Below are 24,439 nucleotides of genomic sequence, written 5' to 3' on the forward strand. Positions count from 1 at the left end.
CTTCAAAGCAAAAAGATTTTATCTTCGAATACAAGAACTTTTCATGGTTTTGTTGGTTTTCAGCAAATGAACATATTTCAGCGAGCTGGAAGTTTTTTCTTTAATAGCGTCATATTTTATCTTAAAACACAAGAACTTTTCGTGGTTCTTGTCAATTTTTGTTGGTTTTGATCAGATGAACTTATTTCAGTCAGCTAGATCTTTCTTCCTCAAAGCAAAAAGATTTTATCTTCAAATACAAGAACTTTTCGTGGTTTTGTTGGTTTTCAGCAAATGAACATATTTCAGCGAGCTGGAAGTTTTTTCTTTAATAGCGCAAGATTTTATCTTAAAATACAAGAACATTTCGTGGTTCTTGTCAATTTTTGTTGGTTTTCATCAAATGAACTTATTTCAGTCAGCTAGATCTTTCTTCTTCAAAGCAAAAAGATTTTATCTTCAAATACAAGAACTTTTCGTGGTTTTGTTGGTTTTCAGCAAATGAGCATATTTCAGCGAGTGAGAAGTTTTTTCTTCAATAGCGTAAGATTTTATCTTAAAATACAAGAACTTTTCGTGGTTCTTGTCAATTTTTGTTGGTTTTCATCCAATGAACTTATTTCAGTCAGCTAGATCTTTCTTCTTCAAAGCAAAAAGATGTTATCTTAAAATACAAGAACTTTTCGTGGTTCTTGTCAATTTTTGTTGGTTTTCATCCAATGAACTTATTTCAGTCAGCTCGATCTTTCTTCTTCAAAGCAAAAAGATTTTATCTCCAACTGCAAGAACTTTTCGTGGTTTTGTTGGTTTTCAGCAAATGAGCATATTTCAGCGAGTGAGGAGTTTTTTCTTTCATTGCGTCAGATTTTATCATGAAATACAAGAACTTTTCGTGGTTCTTGTGAATTTTTGTAGGTTTTCATCTTGTGAACTTATTTCAGTCAGCTAGATCATTCTTCTTCAAAGCAAAAAGATTTTATCTTCAAATACAAGAACTTTTCGTGGTTCTTGTCAATTTTTGTTGGTTTTCATCCAATGAACTTATTTCAGTCAGCTCGATCTTTCTTCTTCAAAGCAAAAAGATTTTATCTCCAAATACAAGAACTTTTCGTAGTTTTGTTGGTTTTCAGCAAATGAACATAATTCAGCGAGCAAGAAGTTTTTTCTTCAATAGCATAAGATTTTATCTTAAAATACAAGAACTTTTCGTGGTTCTTGTCAATTTTTGTTGGTTTTCATCCAATGAACTTATTTCAGTCAGCTAGATCTTTCTTCTTCAAAGCAAAAAGATTTTATCTTCAAATACAAGAACTTTTCGTGGTTTTGTTGGTTTTCAGCAAATGAGCATATTTCAGCGAGTGAGATGTTTTTTCTTTAATAGGTTAAGATTTTATCTTAAAACACAAGAACTTTTCGTGGTTCTTGTCAATTTTTGTTGGTTTTCATCCAATGAACTTATTGCAGTCAACCAGATCTTTCTTCTTCAAAGCAAAAAGATTTTATCTTCAAATACAAGAACTTTTCGTGGTTTTGTTGGTTTTCAGCAAATGAGCATATTTCAGCGAGTGAGAAGTTTTTTTCTTTAAAGCGTAAGATTTTATCTTAAAATACAAGAACTTTTCGTGGTTCTTGTCAATTTTTGTTGGTTTTCATCCAATGAACTTATTTCAGTCAGCTCGATCTTTCTTCTTCAAAGCAAAAAGATTTTATCTCCAAATACAAGAACTTTTCGTGGTTTTGTTGGTTTTCAGCAAATGAACATATTTCAGCGAGCAAGAAGTTTTTTCTTCAATAGCATAAGATTTTATCTTAAAATACAAGAACTTTTCGTGGTTTTTGTCAATTTTTGTTGGTTTTCATCCAATGAACTTATTTCAGTCAGCTAGACCTTTCTTCTTCAAAGCAAAAAGATTTTATCTTCAAATGCAAGAACTTTTCGTGGTTTTGTTGGTTTTCAGCAAATGAACATATTTCAGCGAGCGAGAAGTTTTTTCTTCAATAGCATAAGATTTTATCTTCAAATACAATAACCTTTCGTGGTTCTTGTCAATTTTTGTTGGTTTTCATCTGATGAACGGATTTCAGTCAGTTCGATCTTTCTTCTTCAAAGCAAAAAGATTTTATCTTCAAATACGAGAACTTTTCGTGGTGTTGTTGGTTTTCAGCAAGTGAACATATTTCAGCGAGCTAGAAGTTTTTTCTTTAATAGGGTAAGATTTTATCTTAAAATACAAGAACTTTTCGTGGTTCTTGTCAATTTTTGTTGGTTTTCATCGAATGAACTTATTTCAGTCAACTAGATCTTTCTTCTTCAAAGCAAAAAGATTTTATCTTCAAATACAAGAACTTTTCGTGGTTTTGTTGGTTTTCAGCAAATGAGCATATTTCAGCGAGTGAGAAGTTTTTTCTTTAAAGCGTAAGATTTTATCTTAAAATACAAGAACTTTTCGTGGTTCTTGTCAATTTTTGTTGGTTTTCATCCAATGAACTTATTTCAGTCAGCTCGATCTTTCTTCTTCAAAGCAAAAAGATTTTATCTTCAAATACAAGAACTTTTCGTGGTTTTGTTGGTTTTCAGCAAATGAGCATATTTCAGCGAGTGAGAAGTTTTTTCTTTAATAGCATAAGATTTTATCTTAAAACACAAGAACTTTTCGTGGTTCTTGTCAATTTTTGTTGGTTTTCATCCAATGAACTTATTTCAGTCAGCTGGATCTTTCTTCTTCAAAGCAAAAAGATTTTATCTTCGAATACAAGAACTTTTCATGGTTTTGTTGGTTTTCAGCAAATGAACATATTTCAGCGAGCTGGAAGTTTTTTCTTTAATAGCGTCATATTTTATCTTAAAACACAAGAACTTTTCGTGGTTCTTGTCAATTTTTGTTGGTTTTGATCAGATGAACTTATTTCAGTCAGCTAGATCTTTCTTCCTCAAAGCAAAAAGATTTTATCTTCAAATACAAGAACTTTTCGTGGTTTTGTTGGTTTTCAGCAAATGAACATATTTCAGCGAGCTGGAAGTTTTTTCTTTAATAGCGCAAGATTTTATCTTAAAATACAAGAACATTTTGTGGTTCTTGTCAATTTTTGTTGGTTTTCATCAAATGAACTTATTTCAGTCAGCTAGATCTTTCTTCTTCAAAGCAAAAAGATTTTATCTTCAAATACAAGAACTTTTCGTGGTTTTGTTGGTTTTCAGCAAATGAGCATATTTCAGCGAGTGAGAAGTTTTTTCTTCAATAGCGTAAGATTTTATCTTAAAATACAAGAACTTTTCGTGGTTCTTGTCAATTTTTGTTGGTTTTCATCCAATAAACTTATTTCAGTCAGCTCGATCTTTCTTCTTCAAAGCAAAAAGATGTTATCTTAAAATACAAGAACTTTTCGTGGTTCTTGTCAATTTTTGTTGGTTTTCATCCAATGAACTTATTTCAGTCAGCTCGATCTTTCTTCTTCAAAGCAAAAAGATTTTATCTCCAACTGCAAGAACTTTTCGTGGTTTTGTTGGTTTTCAGCAAATGAGCATATTTCAGCGAGTGAGGAGTTTTTTCTTTCATTGCATCAGATTTTAGCATGAAATACAAGAACTTTTCGTGGTTCTTGTCAATTTTTGTAGGTTTTCATCTTGTGAACTTATTTCAGTCAGCTAGATCATTCTTCTTCAAAGCAAAAAGATTTTATCTTCAGATACAAGAACTTTTCGTGGTTTTGTTGGTTTTCAGCAAATGAGCATATTTCAGCGAGTGAGAAGTTTTTTCTTTAATAGGGTAAGATTTTATCTTAAAACACAAGAACTTTTCGTGGTTCTTGTCAATTTTTGTTGGTTTTCATCCAATGAACTTATTTCAGTCAGCTCGATCTTTCTTCTTCAAAGCAAAAAGATTTTATCTTCGAATACAAGAACTTTTCATGGTTTTGTTGGTTTTCAGAAAATGAACATATTTCAGCGAGCTGGAAATTTTTTCTTTAATAGTGTCATATTTTATCTTAAAACACAAGAACTTTTCGTGGTTCTTGTCAATTTTTGTTGGTTTTGATCTGATGAACTTATTTCAGTCAGCTCGATCTTTCTTCTTCAAAGCAAAAAGATTTTATCTTCAAATACAAGAACTTTTCGTGGTTTTGTTGGTTTTCAGCAAATGAACATATTTCAGCGAGCTGGAAGTTTTTTCTTTAATAGTGTCATATTTTATCTTAAAACACAAGAACTTTTCGTGGTTCTTGTCAATTTTTGTTGGTTTTCATCCAATAAACTTATTTCAGTCAGCTCGATCTTTCTTCTTCAAAGCAAAAAGATTTTATCTTAAAATACAAGAACATTTCGTGGTTCTTGTCAATTTTTGTTGGTTTTCATCGAATGAACTTATTTCAGTCAGCCAGATCTTTCTTCTTCAAAGCAAAAAGATTTTATCTTCGAATACAAGAACTTTTCATGGTTTTGTTGGTTTTCAGCAAATGAACATATTTCAGCGAGCTGGAAGTTTTTTCTTTAATAGCGTCATATTTTATCTTAAAACACAAGAACTTTTCGTGGTTCTTGTCAATTTTTGTTGGTTTTCATCGAATGAACTTATTTCAGTCAACTGGATCTTTCTTCTTCAAAGCAAAAAGATTTTATCTTCAAATACAAGAACTTTTCGTGGTTTTGTTGGTTTTCAGCAAATGAGCATATTTCAGCGAGTGAGAAGTTTTTTCTTTAAAGCGTAAGATTTTATCTTAAAATACAAGAACTTTTCGTGGTTCTTGTCAATTTTTGTTGGTTTTCATCCAATGAACTTATTTCAGTCAGCTCGATCTTTCTTCTTCAAAGCAAAAAGATTTTATCTTCAAATACAAGAACTTTTCGTGGTTTTGTTGGTTTTCAGCAAATGAGCATATTTCAGCGAGTGAGAAGTTTTTTCTTTAATAGCATAAGATTTTATCTTAAAACACAAGAACTTTTCGTGGTTCTTGTCAATTTTTGTTGGTTTTCATCCAATGAACTTATTTCAGTCAGCTGGATCTTTCTTCTTCAAAGCAAAAAGATTTTATCTTCGAATACAAGAACTTTTCATGGTTTTGTTGGTTTTCAGCAAATGAACATATTTCAGCGAGCTGGAAGTTTTTTCTTTAATAGCGTCATATTTTATCTTAAAACACAAGAACTTTTCGTGGTTCTTGTCAATTTTTGTTGGTTTTGATCAGATGAACTTATTTCAGTCAGCTAGATCTTTCTTCCTCAAAGCAAAAAGATTTTATCTTCAAATACAAGAACTTTTCGTGGTTTTGTTGGTTTTCAGCAAATGAACATATTTCAGCGAGCTGGAAGTTTTTTCTTTAATAGCGCAAGATTTTATCTTAAAATACAAGAACATTTCGTGGTTCTTGTCAATTTTTGTTGGTTTTCATCAAATGAACTTATTTCAGTCAGCTAGATCTTTCTTCTTCAAAGCAAAAAGATTTTATCTTCAAATACAAGAACTTTTCGTGGTTTTGTTGGTTTTCAGCAAATGAGCATATTTCAGCGAGTGAGAAGTTTTTTCTTCAATAGCGTAAGATTTTATCTTAAAATACAAGAACTTTTCGTGGTTCTTGTCAATTTTTGTTGGTTTTCATCCAATGAACTTATTTCAGTCAGCTAGATCTTTCTTCTTCAAAGCAAAAAGATGTTATCTTAAAATACAAGAACTTTTCGTGGTTCTTGTCAATTTTTGTTGGTTTTCATCCAATGAACTTATTTCAGTCAGCTCGATCTTTCTTCTTCAAAGCAAAAAGATTTTATCTCCAACTGCAAGAACTTTTCGTGGTTTTGTTGGTTTTCAGCAAATGAGCATATTTCAGCGAGTGAGGAGTTTTTTCTTTCATTGCGTCAGATTTTATCATGAAATACAAGAACTTTTCGTGGTTCTTGTGAATTTTTGTAGGTTTTCATCTTGTGAACTTATTTCAGTCAGCTAGATCATTCTTCTTCAAAGCAAAAAGATTTTATCTTCAAATACAAGAACTTTTCGTGGTTCTTGTCAATTTTTGTTGGTTTTCATCCAATGAACTTATTTCAGTCAGCTCGATCTTTCTTCTTCAAAGCAAAAAGATTTTATCTCCAAATACAAGAACTTTTCGTAGTTTTGTTGGTTTTCAGCAAATGAACATAATTCAGCGAGCAAGAAGTTTTTTCTTCAATAGCATAAGATTTTATCTTAAAATACAAGAACTTTTCGTGGTTCTTGTCAATTTTTGTTGGTTTTCATCCAATGAACTTATTTCAGTCAGCTAGATCTTTCTTCTTCAAAGCAAAAAGATTTTATCTTCAAATACAAGAACTTTTCGTGGTTTTGTTGGTTTTCAGCAAATGAGCATATTTCAGCGAGTGAGATGTTTTTTCTTTAATAGGTTAAGATTTTATCTTAAAACACAAGAACTTTTCGTGGTTCTTGTCAATTTTTGTTGGTTTTCATCCAATGAACTTATTGCAGTCAACCAGATCTTTCTTCTTCAAAGCAAAAAGATTTTATCTTCAAATACAAGAACTTTTCGTGGTTTTGTTGGTTTTCAGCAAATGAGCATATTTCAGCGAGTGAGAAGTTTTTTTCTTTAAAGCGTAAGATTTTATCTTAAAATACAAGAACTTTTCGTGGTTCTTGTCAATTTTTGTTGGTTTTCATCCAATGAACTTATTTCAGTCAGCTCGATCTTTCTTCTTCAAAGCAAAAAGATTTTATCTCCAAATACAAGAACTTTTCGTGGTTTTGTTGGTTTTCAGCAAATGAACATATTTCAGCGAGCAAGAAGTTTTTTCTTCAATAGCATAAGATTTTATCTTAAAATACAAGAACTTTTCGTGGTTTTTGTCAATTTTTGTTGGTTTTCATCCAATGAACTTATTTCAGTCAGCTAGACCTTTCTTCTTCAAAGCAAAAAGATTTTATCTTCAAATGCAAGAACTTTTCGTGGTTTTGTTGGTTTTCAGCAAATGAACATATTTCAGCGAGCGAGAAGTTTTTTCTTCAATAGCATAAGATTTTATCTTCAAATACAATAACCTTTCGTGGTTCTTGTCAATTTTTGTTGGTTTTCATCTGATGAACGGATTTCAGTCAGTTCGATCTTTCTTCTTCAAAGCAAAAAGATTTTATCTTCAAATACGAGAACTTTTCGTGGTGTTGTTGGTTTTCAGCAAGTGAACATATTTCAGCGAGCTAGAAGTTTTTTCTTTAATAGGGTAAGATTTTATCTTAAAATACAAGAACTTTTCGTGGTTCTTGTCAATTTTTGTTGGTTTTCATCGAATGAACTTATTTCAGTCAACTAGATCTTTCTTCTTCAAAGCAAAAAGATTTTATCTTCAAATACAAGAACTTTTCGTGGTTTTGTTGGTTTTCAGCAAATGAGCATATTTCAGCGAGTGAGAAGTTTTTTCTTTAAAGCGTAAGATTTTATCTTAAAATACAAGAACTTTTCGTGGTTCTTGTCAATTTTTGTTGGTTTTCATCCAATGAACTTATTTCAGTCAGCTCGATCTTTCTTCTTCAAAGCAAAAAGATTTTATCTTCAAATACAAGAACTTTTCGTGGTTTTGTTGGTTTTCAGCAAATGAGCATATTTCAGCGAGTGAGAAGTTTTTTCTTTAATAGCATAAGATTTTATCTTAAAACACAAGAACTTTTCGTGGTTCTTGTCAATTTTTGTTGGTTTTCATCCAATGAACTTATTTCAGTCAGCTGGATCTTTCTTCTTCAAAGCAAAAAGATTTTATCTTCGAATACAAGAACTTTTCATGGTTTTGTTGGTTTTCAGCAAATGAACATATTTCAGCGAGCTGGAAGTTTTTTCTTTAATAGCGTCATATTTTATCTTAAAACACAAGAACTTTTCGTGGTTCTTGTCAATTTTTGTTGGTTTTGATCAGATGAACTTATTTCAGTCAGCTAGATCTTTCTTCCTCAAAGCAAAAAGATTTTATCTTCAAATACAAGAACTTTTCGTGGTTTTGTTGGTTTTCAGCAAATGAACATATTTCAGCGAGCTGGAAGTTTTTTCTTTAATAGCGCAAGATTTTATCTTAAAATACAAGAACATTTTGTGGTTCTTGTCAATTTTTGTTGGTTTTCATCAAATGAACTTATTTCAGTCAGCTAGATCTTTCTTCTTCAAAGCAAAAAGATTTTATCTTCAAATACAAGAACTTTTCGTGGTTTTGTTGGTTTTCAGCAAATGAGCATATTTCAGCGAGTGAGAAGTTTTTTCTTCAATAGCGTAAGATTTTATCTTAAAATACAAGAACTTTTCGTGGTTCTTGTCAATTTTTGTTGGTTTTCATCCAATAAACTTATTTCAGTCAGCTCGATCTTTCTTCTTCAAAGCAAAAAGATGTTATCTTAAAATACAAGAACTTTTCGTGGTTCTTGTCAATTTTTGTTGGTTTTCATCCAATGAACTTATTTCAGTCAGCTCGATCTTTCTTCTTCAAAGCAAAAAGATTTTATCTCCAACTGCAAGAACTTTTCGTGGTTTTGTTGGTTTTCAGCAAATGAGCATATTTCAGCGAGTGAGGAGTTTTTTCTTTCATTGCATCAGATTTTAGCATGAAATACAAGAACTTTTCGTGGTTCTTGTCAATTTTTGTAGGTTTTCATCTTGTGAACTTATTTCAGTCAGCTAGATCATTCTTCTTCAAAGCAAAAAGATTTTATCTTCAGATACAAGAACTTTTCGTGGTTTTGTTGGTTTTCAGCAAATGAGCATATTTCAGCGAGTGAGAAGTTTTTTCTTTAATAGGGTAAGATTTTATCTTAAAACACAAGAACTTTTCGTGGTTCTTGTCAATTTTTGTTGGTTTTCATCCAATGAACTTATTTCAGTCAGCTCGATCTTTCTTCTTCAAAGCAAAAAGATTTTATCTTCGAATACAAGAACTTTTCATGGTTTTGTTGGTTTTCAGAAAATGAACATATTTCAGCGAGCTGGAAATTTTTTCTTTAATAGTGTCATATTTTATCTTAAAACACAAGAACTTTTCGTGGTTCTTGTCAATTTTTGTTGGTTTTGATCTGATGAACTTATTTCAGTCAGCTCGATCTTTCTTCTTCAAAGCAAAAAGATTTTATCTTCAAATACAAGAACTTTTCGTGGTTTTGTTGGTTTTCAGCAAATGAACATATTTCAGCGAGCTGGAAGTTTTTTCTTTAATAGTGTCATATTTTATCTTAAAACACAAGAACTTTTCGTGGTTCTTGTCAATTTTTGTTGGTTTTCATCCAATAAACTTATTTCAGTCAGCTCGATCTTTCTTCTTCAAAGCAAAAAGATTTTATCTTAAAATACAAGAACATTTCGTGGTTCTTGTCAATTTTTGTTGGTTTTCATCGAATGAACTTATTTCAGTCAGCCAGATCTTTCTTCTTCAAAGCAAAAAGATTTTATCTTCAAATACAAGAAATTTTCGTGATTTTGTTGGTTTTCAGCAAATGAGCATATTTCAGCGAGTGAGAAGTTTTTTTCTTTAACAGAGTAAGATTTTATCTTAAAATACAAGAACTTTTCGTGGTTCTTGTCAATTTTTGTTGGTTTTCATGGAATGAACTTATTTCAGTCAGCTAGATCTTTCTTCTTCAAAGCAAAAAGATTTTATCTTCAAATAGAAGAACTTTTCGTGATTTTGTTGGTTTTCAGCAAATGAACATATTTCAGTGAGCTGGAAGTTTTTTTTCAATAGCGTCAGATTTTATCTTAAAACACAAGAACATTTCGTGGTTCTTGTCAATTTTTGTTGGTTTTGATCTGATGAACTTATTTCAGTCAGCTCGATCTTTCTTCTTCAAAGCAAAAAGATTTTATCTTCAAATACAATAAATTTTCGTGATTTTGTTGGTTTTGAGCAAATGAACATATTTCAGCGAGCTGGAATTTTTTTCTTAAATAGCGTCAGATTTTATCTTAAAATACAAGAACTTTTCGTGGTTCTTGTCAATTTTTGTTGGTTTTCATCGAATGAACTTATTTCAGTCAGCTAGATCTTTCTTCTTCAAAGCAAAAAGATTTTATCTTCAAATACAAGAAATTTTCGTGATTTTGTTGGTTTTCAGCAAATGAACATATTTCAGCGAGCTGGAAGTTTTTTCTTTGATAGCGTCAGATCTTATCTTAAAATACAAGAACATTTCGTGGTTCTTGTCAATTTTTGTTGGTTTTCATCTCATGAACTTATTTCAGTTACCCAGATCTTTCTTCTTCAAAGCAAAAAGATTTTATCTTCAAATACAAGAACTTTTCGTGGTTTTGTTGGTTTTCAGCAAATGAGCATATTTCAGCGAGTGAGAATTTTTTTTCTTTAATAGTGTAAGATTTTATCTTAAAATACAAGAACTTTTCGTGGTTCTTGTCAATTTTTGTTGGTTTTCATCTAATGAACTTATTTCAGTCAGCCAGATCTTTCTTCTTGAATGCAAAAAGATTTTATCTTCAAATGCAAGAACTTTTCATGGTTTTGTTGGTTTTCAGCAAATGAACATATTTCAGCGAGCTGGAAGTTTTTTCTTTAATAGCGTCAGATCTTATCTTAAAATACAAGAACATTTCGTGGTTCTTGTCAATTTTTGTTGGTTTTCATCTCATGAACTTATTTCAGTCAGCCAGATCTTTCTTATTCAAAGCAAAAAGATTTTATCTTCGAATACAAGAACTTTTCGTGGTTTTGTTGGTTTTCAGCCAATGAGCATATTTCAGCGAGTGAGATGTTTTTTCTTTAATATCGCAAGATTTTATCTTAAAATACAAGAACTTTTCGTGGTTCTTGTCAATTTTTGTTGGTTTTCATCAAATGAACTTATTTCAGTCAGCAAGATCTTTCTTCTTCAAAGCAAAAATATTTCATCTTCAAATACAAGAACTTTTCGTGGTTTTGTTGGTTTTCAGCAAATGAACATATTTCAGCGAGCTGGAAGTTTTTTCTTTAATAGCGTCAGATTTTTTCTTAAAATACAAGAACTTTTCGTGGTTCTTGTCAATTTTTGTTGGTTTTCATCGAATGAACTTATTTCAATCAGCTAGATCTTTCTTCTTCAAAGCAAAAAGATTTTATCTTCAAATACAAAAACTTTTCGTGGTTTTGTTGGTTTTCATCCAATGAGCATATTTCAGCGAGTGAGAAATTTTATTCTTTAATAGTGTAAGATTTTATCTTAAAATACAAGAACTTTTCGTGGTTCTTGTCAATTTTTGTTGGTTTTCATCCAATGAACTTATTTCAGTCAGCTCGATCTTTCTTCTTCAAAGCAAAAAGATTTTATCTTCAAATACAAGAAATTTTCGTGATTTTGTTGGTTTTCAGCAAATGAACATATTTCAGCGAGCTGGAAGTTTTTTCTTAAATAGCGTCAGATTTTATCTTAAAATACAAGAACTTTTCGTGGTTCTTGTCAATTTTTGTTGGTTTTCATCGAATGAACTTATTTCAATCAGCAAGATCTTTCTTCTTCAAAGCAAAAAGATTTTATCTTCAAATACAAAAACTTTTCGTGGTTTTGTTGGATTTCAGCAAATGAGCATATTTCAGCGAGTGAGAAATTTTTTTCTTTAATAGTGTAAGTTTTTATCTTAAAATACAAGAACTTTTCGTGGTTCTTGTCAATTTTTGTTGGTTTTCATCCAATGAACTTATTTCAGTCAGCTCGATCTTTCTTCTTCAAAGCAAAAAGATTTTATCTTCAAATACAAGAAATTTTCGTGATTTTGTTGGTTTTCAGCAAATGAATATATTTCCGCGAGCTGGAAGTTTTTTCTTAAATAGCGTCAGATTTTATCTTAAAATACAAGAACTTTTCGTGGTTCTTGTCAATTTTTGTTGGTTTTCATCGAATGAACTTCTTTCAATCAGCTAGATCTTTCTTCTTCAAAGCAAAAAGATTTTATCTTCAAATACAAGAACTTTTCGTGGTTTTGTTGGATTTCAGCAAATGAGCATATTTCAGCGAGTGAGAAATTTTATTCTTTAATAGTGTAAGATTTTATCTTAAAATACAAGAACTTTTCGTGGTTCTTGTCAATTTTTGTTGGTTTTCATCCAATGAACTTCTTTCAGTCAGCGAGATCTTTCTTCTTTAAAGCAAAAAGATTTTATCTTAAAACACAACAACTTTTCATGGTTCTTGTCAATTTTTGTTGGTTTTGATCTGATGAACTTATTTCAGTCAGCCAGATCTTTCTTCTTCAAAGCAAAAAGATTTTATCTTCAAATACAAGAACTTTTCGTGGTTTTGTTGGTTTTCAGCAATTGAACATATTTCAGCGAGCTGGAAGTTTTTTCTTTAATAGCGTCAGATTTTATCTTAAAATACAAGAACTTTTCGTGGTTCTTGTCAATTTTTGTTGGTTTTCATCGAATGAACTTATTTCAGTCAGCTGGATCTTTCTTCTTCAAAGCAAAAAGATTTTATCTTCAAATAGAAGAACTTTTCGTGATTTTGTTGGTTTTCAGCAAATGAACATATTTCAGTGAGCTGGAAGTTTTTTTTCAATAGCGTCAGATCTTATCTTAAAATACAAGAACATTTCGTGGTTCTTGTCAATTTTTGTTGGTTTTCATCTCATGAACTTATTTCAGTTACCCAGATCTTTCTTCTTCAAAGCAAAAAGATTTTATCTTCAAATACAAGAACTTTTCGTGGTTTTGTTGGTTTTCAGCAAATGAGCATATTTCAGCGAGTGAGAATTTTTTTTCTTTAATAGTGTAAGATTTTATCTTAAAATACAAGAACTTTTCGTGGTTCTTGTCAATTTTTGTTGGTTTTCATCTAATGAACTTATTTCAGTCAGCCAGATCTTTCTTCTTGAATGCAAAAAGATTTTATCTTCAAATGCAAGAACTTTTCATGGTTTTGTTGGTTTTCAGCAAATGAACATATTTCAGCGAGCTGGAAGTTTTTTCTTTAATAGCGTCAGATCTTATCTTAAAATACAAGAACATTTCGTGGTTCTTGTCAATTTTTGTTGGTTTTCATCTCATGAACTTATTTCAGTCAGCCAGATCTTTCTTCTTCAAAGCAAAAAGATTTTATCTTCAAATACAAGAACTTTTCGTGGTTTTGTTGGTTTTCAGCAAATGAGCATATTTCAGCGAGTGAGAAATGTTTTTCTTTAATAGTGTAAGATTTTGTCTTAAAATACAAGAACTTTTCGTGGTTCTTGTCAATTTTTGTTGGTTTTCATCGAATGAACTTATTTCAGTCAGCTCGATCTTTCTTCTTCAAAGCAAAAAGATTTTATCTTCGAATACAAGAACTTTTCGTGGTTTTGTTGGTTTTCAGCAAATGAGCATATTTCAGCGAGTGAGATGTTTTTTCTTTAATATCGCAAGATTTTATCTTAAAATACAAGAACTTTTCGTGGTTCTTGTCAATTTTTGTTGGTTTTCATCGAATGAACTTATTTCAATCAGCTAGATCTTTCTTCTTCAAAGCAAAAAGATTTTATCTTCAAATACAAAAACTTTTCGTGGTTTTGTTGGTTTTCATCCAATGAGCATATTTCAGCGAGTGAGAAATTTTATTCTTTAATAGTGTAAGATTTTATCTTAAAATACAAGAACTTTTCGTGGTTCTTGTCAATTTTTGTTGGTTTTCATCCAATGAACTTATTTCAGTCAGCTCGATCTTTCTTCTTCAAAGCAAAAAGATTTTATCTTCAAATACAAGAAATTTTCGTGATTTTGTTGGTTTTCAGCAAATGAACATATTTCAGCGAGCTGGAAGTTTTTTCTTAAATAGCGTCAGATTTTATCTTAAAATACAAGAACTTTTCGTGGTTCTTGTCAATTTTTGTTGGTTTTCATCGAATGAACTTATTTCAATCAGCAAGATCTTTCTTCTTCAAAGCAAAAAGATTTTATCTTCAAATACAAAAACTTTTCGTGGTTTTGTTGGATTTCAGCAAATGAGCATATTTCAGCGAGTGAGAAATTTTTTTCTTTAATAGTGTAAGTTTTTATCTTAAAATACAAGAACTTTTCGTGGTTCTTGTCAATTTTTGTTGGTTTTCATCCAATGAACTTATTTCAGTCAGCTCGATCTTTCTTCTTCAAAGCAAAAAGATTTTATCTTCAAATACAAGAAATTTTCGTGATTTTGTTGGTTTTCAGCAAATGAATATATTTCCGCGAGCTGGAAGTTTTTTCTTAAATAGCGTCAGATTTTATCTTAAAATACAAGAACTTTTCGTGGTTCTTGTCAATTTTTGTTGGTTTTCATCGAATGAACTTATTTCAATCAGCTAGATCTTTCTTCTTCAAAGCAAAAAGATTTTATCTTCAAATACAAGAACTTTTCGTGGTTTTGTTGGATTTCAGCAAATGAGCATATTTCAGCGAGTGAGAAATTTTATTCTTTAATAGTGTAAGATTTTATCTTAAAATACAAGAACTTTTCGTGGTTCTTGTCAATTTTTGTTGGTTTTCATCCAATGAACTTATTTCAGTCAGCGAGATCTTTCTTCTTTAAAGCAAAAAGATTTTATCTTAAAACACAACAACTTTTCATGGTTCTTGTCAATTTTTGTTGGTTTTGATCTGATGAACTTATTTCAGTCAGCCAGATCTTTCTTCTTCAAAGCAAAAAGATTTTATCTTCAAATACAAGAACTTTTCGTGGTTTTGTTGGTTTTCAGCAATTGAACATATTTCAGCGAGCTGGAAGTTTTTTCTTTAATAGCGTCAGATTTTATCTTAAAATACAAGAACTTTTCGTGGTTCTTGTCAATTTTTGTTGGTTTTCATCTAATGAACTTATTTCAGTCAGCTAGATCTTTCTTCTTTAATGCAAAAAGATGTTATCTTAAAATACAAGAACTTTTCGTGGTTCTTGTCAATTTTTGTTGGTTTTCATCGAATGAACTTATTTCAGTCAGCCAGATCTTTCTTCTTTAATGCAAAAAGATTTTATCTTCAAATGCAAGAACTTTTCATGGTTTTGTTGGTTTTCAGCAAATAAACATATTTCAGCGAGCTGGAAGTTTTTTCTTTAATAGCGTCAGATCTTATCTTAAAATACAAGAACATTTCGTGGTTCTTGTCAATTTTTGTTGGTTTTCATCGAAAGAACTTATTTCAGTCAGCCAGATCTTTCTTCTTCAAAGTAAAAAGATTTTATCTTCAAATACAAGAACTTTTCGTGGTTTTGTTGGTTTTCAGCAAATGAGCATATTTCAGCGAGTGAGAAATTTTTTTCTTCAATAGTGTAAGATTTTATCTTAAAATACAAGAACGTTTCGTGGTTCTTGTCAATTTTTGTTGGTTTTCATCAAATGAACTTATTTCAGTCAGGTAGATCTTTCTTCTTCAAAGCAAAAAGATTTCATCTTCGAATACAAGAACTTTTCGTGGTTTTGTTGGTTTTCAGCAAATGAGCATATTTCAGCGAGTGAGAAGTTTTTTCTTTAATAGCGCAAGATTTTATCTTAAAATACAAGAACTTTTCGTGGTTCTTGTCAATTTTTGTTGGTTTTGATCTGATGAACTTGTTTCAGTCAGCTAGATCTTTCTTCTTCAAAGCAAAAAGATTTTATCTTCAAATACATGAACTTTTCGTGGTTTTGTTGGTTTTCAGCAAATGAACATATTTCAGCGAGCTGGAAGTTTTTTCTTTAGTAGCGTCAGATTTTCTCTTAAAATACAAGAACTTTTCGTGGTTCTTGTCAATTTTTGTTGGTTTTCATCTGATGAACTTATTTCGGTCAGCTAGATCTTTCTTCTTTAATGCAAAAAAATTTTATCTTAAAATACAAGAACTTTTCGTGGTTCTTGTCAATTTTTGTTGGTTTTCTTCGAATGAACTTATTTCAGTCAGCTAGATCTTTCTTCTTCAAAGCAAAAAGATTTTATCTTCAAATACAAGAAATTTTCGTGATTTTGTTGGTTTTCAGCAAATGAGCATATTTCAGCGAGTGAGAAATTTTTTTCTTTAATAGAGTAAGATTTTATCTTAAAATACAAGAACTTTTCGTGGTTCTTGTCAATTTTTGTTGGTTTTGATCTGATGAACTTATTTCAGTCAGCTCGATCTTTCTTCATCAAAGAAAAAAGATTTTATCTTCAAATACAAGAAATTTTCGTGATTTTGCTGGTTTTCAGCAAATGAACATATTTCAGCGAGCTGGAAGTTTTTTCTTTAATAGCGTCAGATCTTATCTTAAAATACAACAACATTTCGTGGTTCTTGTCAATTTTTGTTGGTTTTCATCCAATGAACTTATTTCAGTCAGCGAGATCTTTCTTCTTCAAAGCAAAAAGATTTTATCTTCAACGACAAAACTTTTCGTGGTTTTGTTGGTTTTCAGCAAATGAGCATATTTCAGCGAGTGAGAAATTTTTTTCTTTAATAGTGTAAGATTTTATCTTAAAATACAAGAACTTTTCGTGGTTCTTGTCAATTTTTGTTGGTTTTCATCCAATGAACTTATTTCAGTCAGCTGGATCTTTCTTCTTCAAAGCAAAAAGATTTTATCTTCGAATACAAGAACTTTTCGTGGTTTTGTTGGTTTTCAGCAAATGAACATATTTCAGCGAGCTGGAATTTTTTTCTTTAATAGTGTAAGATTTTATCTTAAAATACAAGAACTTTTCGTGGTTCTTGTCAATTTTTGTTGGTTTTCATCCAATGAACTTATTTCAGTCAGCTGGATCTTTCTTCTTCAAAGCAAACAGATTTTATCTTCGAATACAAGAACTTTTCGTGATTTTGCTGGTTTTCAGCAAATGAACATATTTCAGCGAGCTGGAAGTTTTTTCTTTAATAGCGTCAGATCTTATCTTAAAATACAACAACATTTCGTGGTTCTTGTCAATTTTTGTTGGTTTTCATCTAATGAACTTATTTCAGTCAGCCAGATCTTTCTTCTTCAAAGCAAAAAGATTTTATCTTCAAAGACAAAACTTTTCGTGGTTTTTTTGGTTTTCAGCAAATGAGCATATTTCAGCGAGTGAGAAATTTTTTTCTTTAATAGTGTAAGATTTTATCTTAAAATACAAGAACTTTTCGTGGTTCTTGTCAATTTTTGTTGGTTTTCATCCAATGAACTTATTTCAGTCAGCTGGATCTTTCTTCTTCAAAGCAAAAAGATTTTATCTTCGAATACAAGAACTTTTCGTGGTTTTGTTGGTTTTCAGCAAATGAACATATTTCAGCGAGCTGGAATTTTTTTCTTTAATAGTGTAAGATTTTATCTTAAAATACAAGAACTTTTCGTGGTTCTTGTCAATTTTTGTTGGTTTTCATCCAATGAACTTATTTCAGTCAGCTGGATCTTTCTTCTTCAAAGCAAAAAGATTTTATCTTCGAATACAAGAACTTTTCATGGTTTTGTTGGTTTTCAGCAAATGAACATATTTCAGCGAGCTGGAAGTTTTTTCTTTAATAGCGTCAGATTTTATCTTAAAACACAAGAACTTTTCGTGGTTCTTGTCAATTTTTGTTGGTTTTGATCTGATGAACTTATTTCAGTCAGCTAGATCTTTCTTCTTCAAAGCAAAAAGATTTTATCTTCAAATACAAGAACTTTTCGTGGTTTTGTTGGTTTTCAGCAAATGAACATATTTCAGCGAGCTGGAAGTTTTTTCTTTAATCGTGTCAGATCTTATCTTAAAATACAAGAACATTTCGTGGTTCTTGTCAATTTTTGTTGGTTTTCATCGAATGAACTTATTTCAGTCAGCGAGATCTTTCTTCTTCAAAGCAAAAAGATTTTATCTTCAAATACAAGAACTTTTCGTGATTTTGTTGGTTTTCAGCAAATGAGCATATTTCAACGAGTGAGAATTTTTTTTCTTTAATAGAGTAAGATTTTATCTTAAAATACAAGAACTTTTCGTGGTTCTTGTCAATTTTTGTTGGTTTTCATCGAATGAACTTATTTCAGTCAGCTAGATCTTTCTTCTTCAAAGCAAAAAGATTTTATCTTCAAATACAAGAACTTTTCGTGATTTTGTTGGTTTTCAGCAAATGAACATATTTCAGCGAGCTGGAAGTTTTTTCTTAAATAGCGTCAGATTTTGTCTTAAATTACAAGAACTTTTCGTGGTTCATGTCAATTTTTGTTGGTTTTCATCTAATGAACATATTTCAGTCAGCCAGATCTTTCTTCTTTAATGCAAGAAGATTTTATCTTAAAATACAAGAACATTTCGTGGTTCTTGTCAATTTTTGTTGGTTTTCATCCAATGAACTTATTTCAGTCAGCTGGATCTTTCTTCTTCAAAGCAAAAAGATTTTATCTTCGAATACAAGAACTTTTCATGGTTTTGTTGGTTTTCAGCAAATGAACATATTTCAGCGAGCTGGAAGTTTTTTCTTTAATAGCGTCAGATTTTATCTTAAAACACAAGAACTTTTCGTGGTTCTTGTCAATTTTTGTTGGTTTTGATCTGATGAACTTATTTCAGTCAGCTCGATCTTTCTTCTTCAAAGCAAAAAGATTTTATCTTCAAATACAAGAACTTTTCGTGGTTTTGTTGGTTTTCAGCAAATGAACATATTTCAGCGAGCTGGAAGTTTTTTCTTTAACAGCGTCAGATTTTATCTTAAAATACAAGAACATTTCGTGGTTCTTGTCAATTTTTGTTGGTTTTCATCGAATGAACTTATTTCAATCAGCGAGATCTTTCTTCTTCAAAGCAAAAAGATTTTATCTTCAAATACAAAAACTTTTCGTGGTTTTGTTGGTTTTCATCCAATGAGCATATTTCAGCGAGTGAGAAATTTTATTCTTTAATAGTGTAAGATTTTATCTTAAAATACAAGAACTTTTCGTGGTTCTTGTCAATTTTTGTTGGTTTTCATCCAATGAACTTATTTCAGTCAGCTCGATCTTTCTTCTTCAAAGCAAAAAGATTTTATCTTCAAATACAAGAAATTTTCGTGATTTTGTTGGTTTTCAGCAAATGAACATATTTCAGCGAGCTGGAAGTTTTTTCTTAAATAGCGTCACATTTTATCTTAAAATACAAGAACTTTTCGTGGTTCTTGTCAATTTTTGTTGGTTTTCATCGAATGAACTTATTTCAATCAGCTAGATCTTTCTTCTTCAAAGCAAAAAGATTTTATCTTCAAATACAAGAACTTTTCGTGGTTTTGTTGGTTTTCAGCAAATGAACATATTTCAGCGAGCTGGAAGTTTTTTCTTTAATCGCGTCAGATCTTATCTTAAAATACAAGAACATTTCGTGGTTCTTGTCAATTTTTGTTGGTTTTCATCCAATGAACTTATTTCAGTCAGCTGGATCTTTCTTCTTCAAAGCAAACAGATTTTATCTTCGAATACAAGAACTTTTCATGGTTTTGTTGGTTTTCAGCAAATGAACATATTTCAGCGAGCTGGAAGTTTTTTCTTTAATAGCGTCAGATTTTATCTTAAAACACAAGAACTTTTCGTGGTTCTTGTCAATTTATGTTGGTTTTGATCTGATGAACTTATTTCAGTCAGCTAGATCTTTCTTCTTCAAAGCAAAAAGATTTTATCTTCAAATACAAGAACTTTTCGTGGTTTTGTTGGTTTTCAGCAAATGAACATATTTCAGCGAGCTGGAAGTTTTTTCTTTAATCGCGTCAGATCTTATCTTAAAATACAAGAACATTTCGTGGTTCTTGTCAATTTTTGTTGGTTTTCATCGAATGAACTTATTTCAGTCAGCGAGATCTTTCTTCTTCAAAGCAAAAAGATTTTATCTTCAAATACAAGAACTTTTCGTGATTTTGTTGGTTTTCAGCAAATGAGCATATTTCAACGAGTGAGAATTTTTTTTCTTTAATAGAGTAAGATTTTATCTTAAAATACAAGAACTTTTCGTGGTTCTTGTCAATTTTTGTTGGTTTTCATCGAATGAACTTATTTCAGTCAGCTAGATCTTTCTTCTTCAAAGCAAAAAGATTTTATCTTCAAATACAAGAACTTTTCGTGATTTTGTTGGTTTTCAGCAAATGAACATATTTCAGCGAGCTGGAAGTTTTTTCTTAAATAGCGTCAGATTTTATCTTAAATTACAAGAACTTTTCGTGGTTCATGTCAATTTTTGTTGGTTTTCATCTAATGAACATATTTCAGTCAGCCAGATCTTTCTTCTTTAATGCAAGAAGATTTTATCTTAAAATACAAGAACATTTCGTGGTTCTTGTCAATTTTTGTTGGTTTTCATCCAATGAACTTATTTCAGTCAGCTGGATCTTTCTTCTTCAAAGCAAAAAGATTTTATCTTCGAATACAAGAACTTTTCATGGTTTTGTTGGTTTTCAGCAAATGAACATATTTCAGCGAGCTGGAAGTTTTTTCTTTAATAGCGTCAGATTTTATCTTAAAACACAAGAACTTTTCGTGGTTCTTGTCAATTTTTGTTGGTTTTGATCTGATGAACTTATTTCAGTCAGCTCGATCTTTCTTCTTCAAAGCAAAAAGATTTTATCTTCAAATACAAGAACTTTTCGTGGTTTTGTTGGTTTTCAGCAAATGAACATATTTCAGCGAGCTGGAAGTTTTTTCTTTAACAGCGTCAGATTTTATCTTAAAATACAAGAACATTTCGTGGTTCTTGTCAATTTTTGTTGGTTTTCATCGAATGAACTTATTTCAATCAGCGAGATCTTTCTTCTTCAAAGCAAAAAGATTTTATCTTCAAATACAAAAACTTTTCGTGGTTTTGTTGGTTTTCATCCAATGAGCATATTTCAGCGAGTGAGAAATTTTATTCTTTAATAGTGTAAGATTTTATCTTAAAATACAAGAACTTTTCGTGGTTCTTGTCAATTTTTGTTGGTTTTCATCCAATGAACTTATTTCAGTCAGCTCGATCTTTCTTCTTCAAAGCAAAAAGATTTTATCTTCAAATACAAGAAATTTTCGTGATTTTGTTGGTTTTCAGCAAATGAACATATTTCAGCGAGCTGGAAGTTTTTTCTTAAATAGCGTCACATTTTATCTTAAAATACAAGAACTTTTCGTGGTTCTTGTCAATTTTTGTTGGTTTTCATCGAATGAACTTATTTCAATCAGCTAGATCTTTCTTCTTCAAAGCAAAAAGATTTTATCTTCAAATACAAGAACTTTTCGTGGTTTTGTTGGATTTCAGCAAATGAGCATATTTCAGCGAGGGAGAAATTTTATTCTTTAATAGTGTAAGATTTTATCTTAAAATACAAGAACTTTTCGTGGTTCTTGTCAATTTTTGTTGGTTTTCATCCAATGAACTTATTTCAGTCAGCTAGATCTTTCTTCTTCAAAGCAAAAAGATTTTATCTTCAAATACAAGAACTTTTCGTGATTTTGTTGGTTTTCAGCAAATGAACATATTTCAGCGAGCTGGAAGTTTTTTCTTCACTAGCGTCAGATTTTATCTTAAAACACAAGAACATTTCGTGGTTCTTGTCAATTTTTGTTGGTTTTGATCTGATGAACTTATTTCAGTCAGCTCGATCTTTCTTCATCAAAGAAAAAAGATTTTATCTTCAAATACAAGAAATTTTCGTGATTTTGTTGATTTTCAGCAAATGAACATATTTCAGCGAGCTGGAAGTTTTTTCTTAAATAGCGTCAGATTTTATCTTAAAATAAAAGAACTTTTCGTGGTTCATGTCAATTTTTGTTGGTTTTCATCGAATGAACTTATTTCAGTCAGTTAGATCTTTCTTCTTCAAAGCAAAAAGATTTTATCTTCAAATACAAGAAATTTTCGTGATTTTGCTGGTTTTCAGCAAATGAACATATTTCAGCGAGCTGGAAGTTTTTTCTTTAATAGCGTCAGATCTTATCTTAAAATACAACAACATTTCGTGGTTCTTGTCAATTTTTGTTGGTTTTCATCTAATGAACTTATTTCAGTCAGCCAGATCTTTCTTCTTCAAAGCAAAAAGATTTTATCTTCAAAGACAAGAACTTTTCGTGGTTTTGTTGGTTTTCAGCAAATGAGCATATTTCAGCGAGTGAGAAATTTTTTTCTTTAATAGTGTAAGATTTTATCTTAAAATACAAGAACTTTTCGTGGTTCTTGTCAATTTTTGTTGGTTTTCATCCAATGAACTTATTTCAGTCAGCTGGATCTTTCTTCTTCAAAGCAAAAAGATTTTATCTTCGAATACAAGAACTTTTCGTGGTTTTGTTGGTTTTCAGCAAATGAACATATTTCAGCGAGCTGGAATTTTTTTCTTTAATAGTGTAAGATTTTATCTTAAAATACAAGAACTTTTCGTGGTTCTTGTCAATTTTTGTTGGTTTTCAACCAATGAACTTATTTCAGTCAGCTGGATCTTTCTTCTTCAAAGCAAAAAGATTTTATCTTCGAATACAAGAACTTTTCATGGTTTTGTTGGTTTTCAGCAAATGAACATATTTCAGCGAGCTGGAAGTTTTTTCTTTGATAGCGTCAGATTTTATCTTAAAACACAAGAACTTTTCGTGGTTCTTGTCAATTTTTGTTGGTTTTGATCTGATGAACTTATTTCAGTCAGCTAGATCTTTCTTCTTCAAAGCAAAAAGATTTTATCTTCAAATACAAGAACTTTTCGTGGTTTTGTTGGTTTTCAGCAAATGAACATATTTCAGCGAGCTGGAAGTTTTTTCTTTAACAGCGTCAGATTTTATCTTAAAATACAAGAACATTTCGTGGTTCTTGTCAATTTTTGTTGGTTTTCATCGAATGAACTTATTTCAGTCAGCTGGATCTTTCTTCTTTAATGCAAAAGGATTTTATCTTAAAATACAAGAACTTTTCGTGGTTCTTGTCAATTTTTGTTGGTTTTCATCGAATGAACTTATTTCAGTCAGCGAGATCTTTCTTCTTCAAAGCAAAAAGATTTTATCTTCAAATACAAGAACTTTTCGTGATTTTGTTGGTTTTCAGCAAATGAGCATATTTCAGCGAGTGAGAATTTTTTTTCTTTAATAGAGTAAGATTTTATCTTAAAATACAAGAACTTTTCGTGGTTCTTGTCAATTTTTGTTGGTTTTCATCGAATGAACTTATTTCAGTCAGCTAGATCTTTCTTCTTCAAAGCAAAAAGATTTTATCTTCAAATACAAGAACTTTTCGTGATTTTGTTGGTTTTCAGCAAATGAACATATTTCAGCGAGCTGGAAGTTTTTTCTTAAATAGCGTCAGATTTTATCTTAAATTACAAGAACTTTTCGTGGTTCTTGTCAATTTTTGTTGGTTTTCATCTAATGAACATATTTCAGTCAGCCAGATCTTTCTTCTTTAATGCAAGAAGATTTTATCTTAAAATACAAGAACATTTCGTGGTTCTTGTCAATTTTTGTTGGTTTTCATCCAATGAACTTACTTCAGTCAGCTAGATCTTTCTTCTTCAAAGCAAAAAGATTTTATCTTCAAATACAAGAAATTTTCGTGGTTTTGTTGGTTTTCAGCAAATGAGCATATTTCAGCGAGGGAGAATTTTTTTTCTTTAATAGTGCAAGATTTTATCTTAAAATACAAGAACTTTTCGTGGTTCTTGTCAATTTTTGTTGGTTTTCACACAATGAACTTATTTCAGTCAGCTGGATCTTTCTTCTTCAAAGCAAAAAGATTTTATCTTCGAATACAAGAACTTTTCATGGTTTTGTTGGTTTTCAGCAAATGAACATATTTCAGCGAGCTGGAAGTTTTTTCTTTAATAGCGTCAGATTTTATCTTAAAACACAAGAACTTTTCGTGGTTCTTGTCAATTTAAGTTGGTTTTGATCTGATGAACTTATTTCAGTCAGCTAGATCTTTCTTCTTTCAAGCAAAAAGATTTTATCTTAAAACACAAGAACTTTTCGTGGTTCTTGTCAATTTTTGTTGGTTTTCATCGAATGAACTTATTTCAGTCAGCCAGATCTTTCTTCTTTAATGCCAAAAGATTTTATCTTCAAACACAAGAAATTTTCGTGATTTTGTTGGTATTCAGCAAATGAGCATATTTCAGCGAGTGAGAATTTTTTTTTTTAATAGAGTAAGATTTTATCTTAAAATACAAGAACTTTTCGTGGTTCTTGTCAATTTTTGTTGGTTTTCATCGAATGAACTTATTTCAGTCAGCTAGATCTTTCTTCTTCAAAGCAAAAAGAGTTTATCTTCAAATCCAAGAACTTTTAGTGATTTTGTTGGTTTTCAGCAAATGAACATATTTCAGCAACCTGGAAGTTTTTTCTTAAATAGCGTCAGATTTTATCTTAAAACACAAGAACATTTCGTGGTTCTTGTAAATTTTTGTTGGTTTTGATCTGATGAACTTATTTCAGTCAGCTCGATCTTTCTTCTTCAAAGCAAAAACATTTGATCTTCAAATACAAGAACTTTTCGTGATTTTGTTGGTTTTCAGCAAATGAACATATTTCGGCGAGCTGGAAGTTTTTTCTTTAATAGCGTCAGATTTTATCTTGAAACACAAGAACTTTTCGTGGTTCTTGTCAATTTTTGTTGGTTTTGATCTGATGAACTTATTTCAGTCAGCGAGATCTTTCATCTTCAAAG

Source organism: Heptranchias perlo, unplaced genomic scaffold, assembly GCF_035084215.1.
Source record: "Heptranchias perlo isolate sHepPer1 unplaced genomic scaffold, sHepPer1.hap1 HAP1_SCAFFOLD_125, whole genome shotgun sequence".
In the NCBI taxonomy this organism is placed as follows: domain Eukaryota; kingdom Metazoa; phylum Chordata; class Chondrichthyes; order Hexanchiformes; family Hexanchidae; genus Heptranchias; species Heptranchias perlo.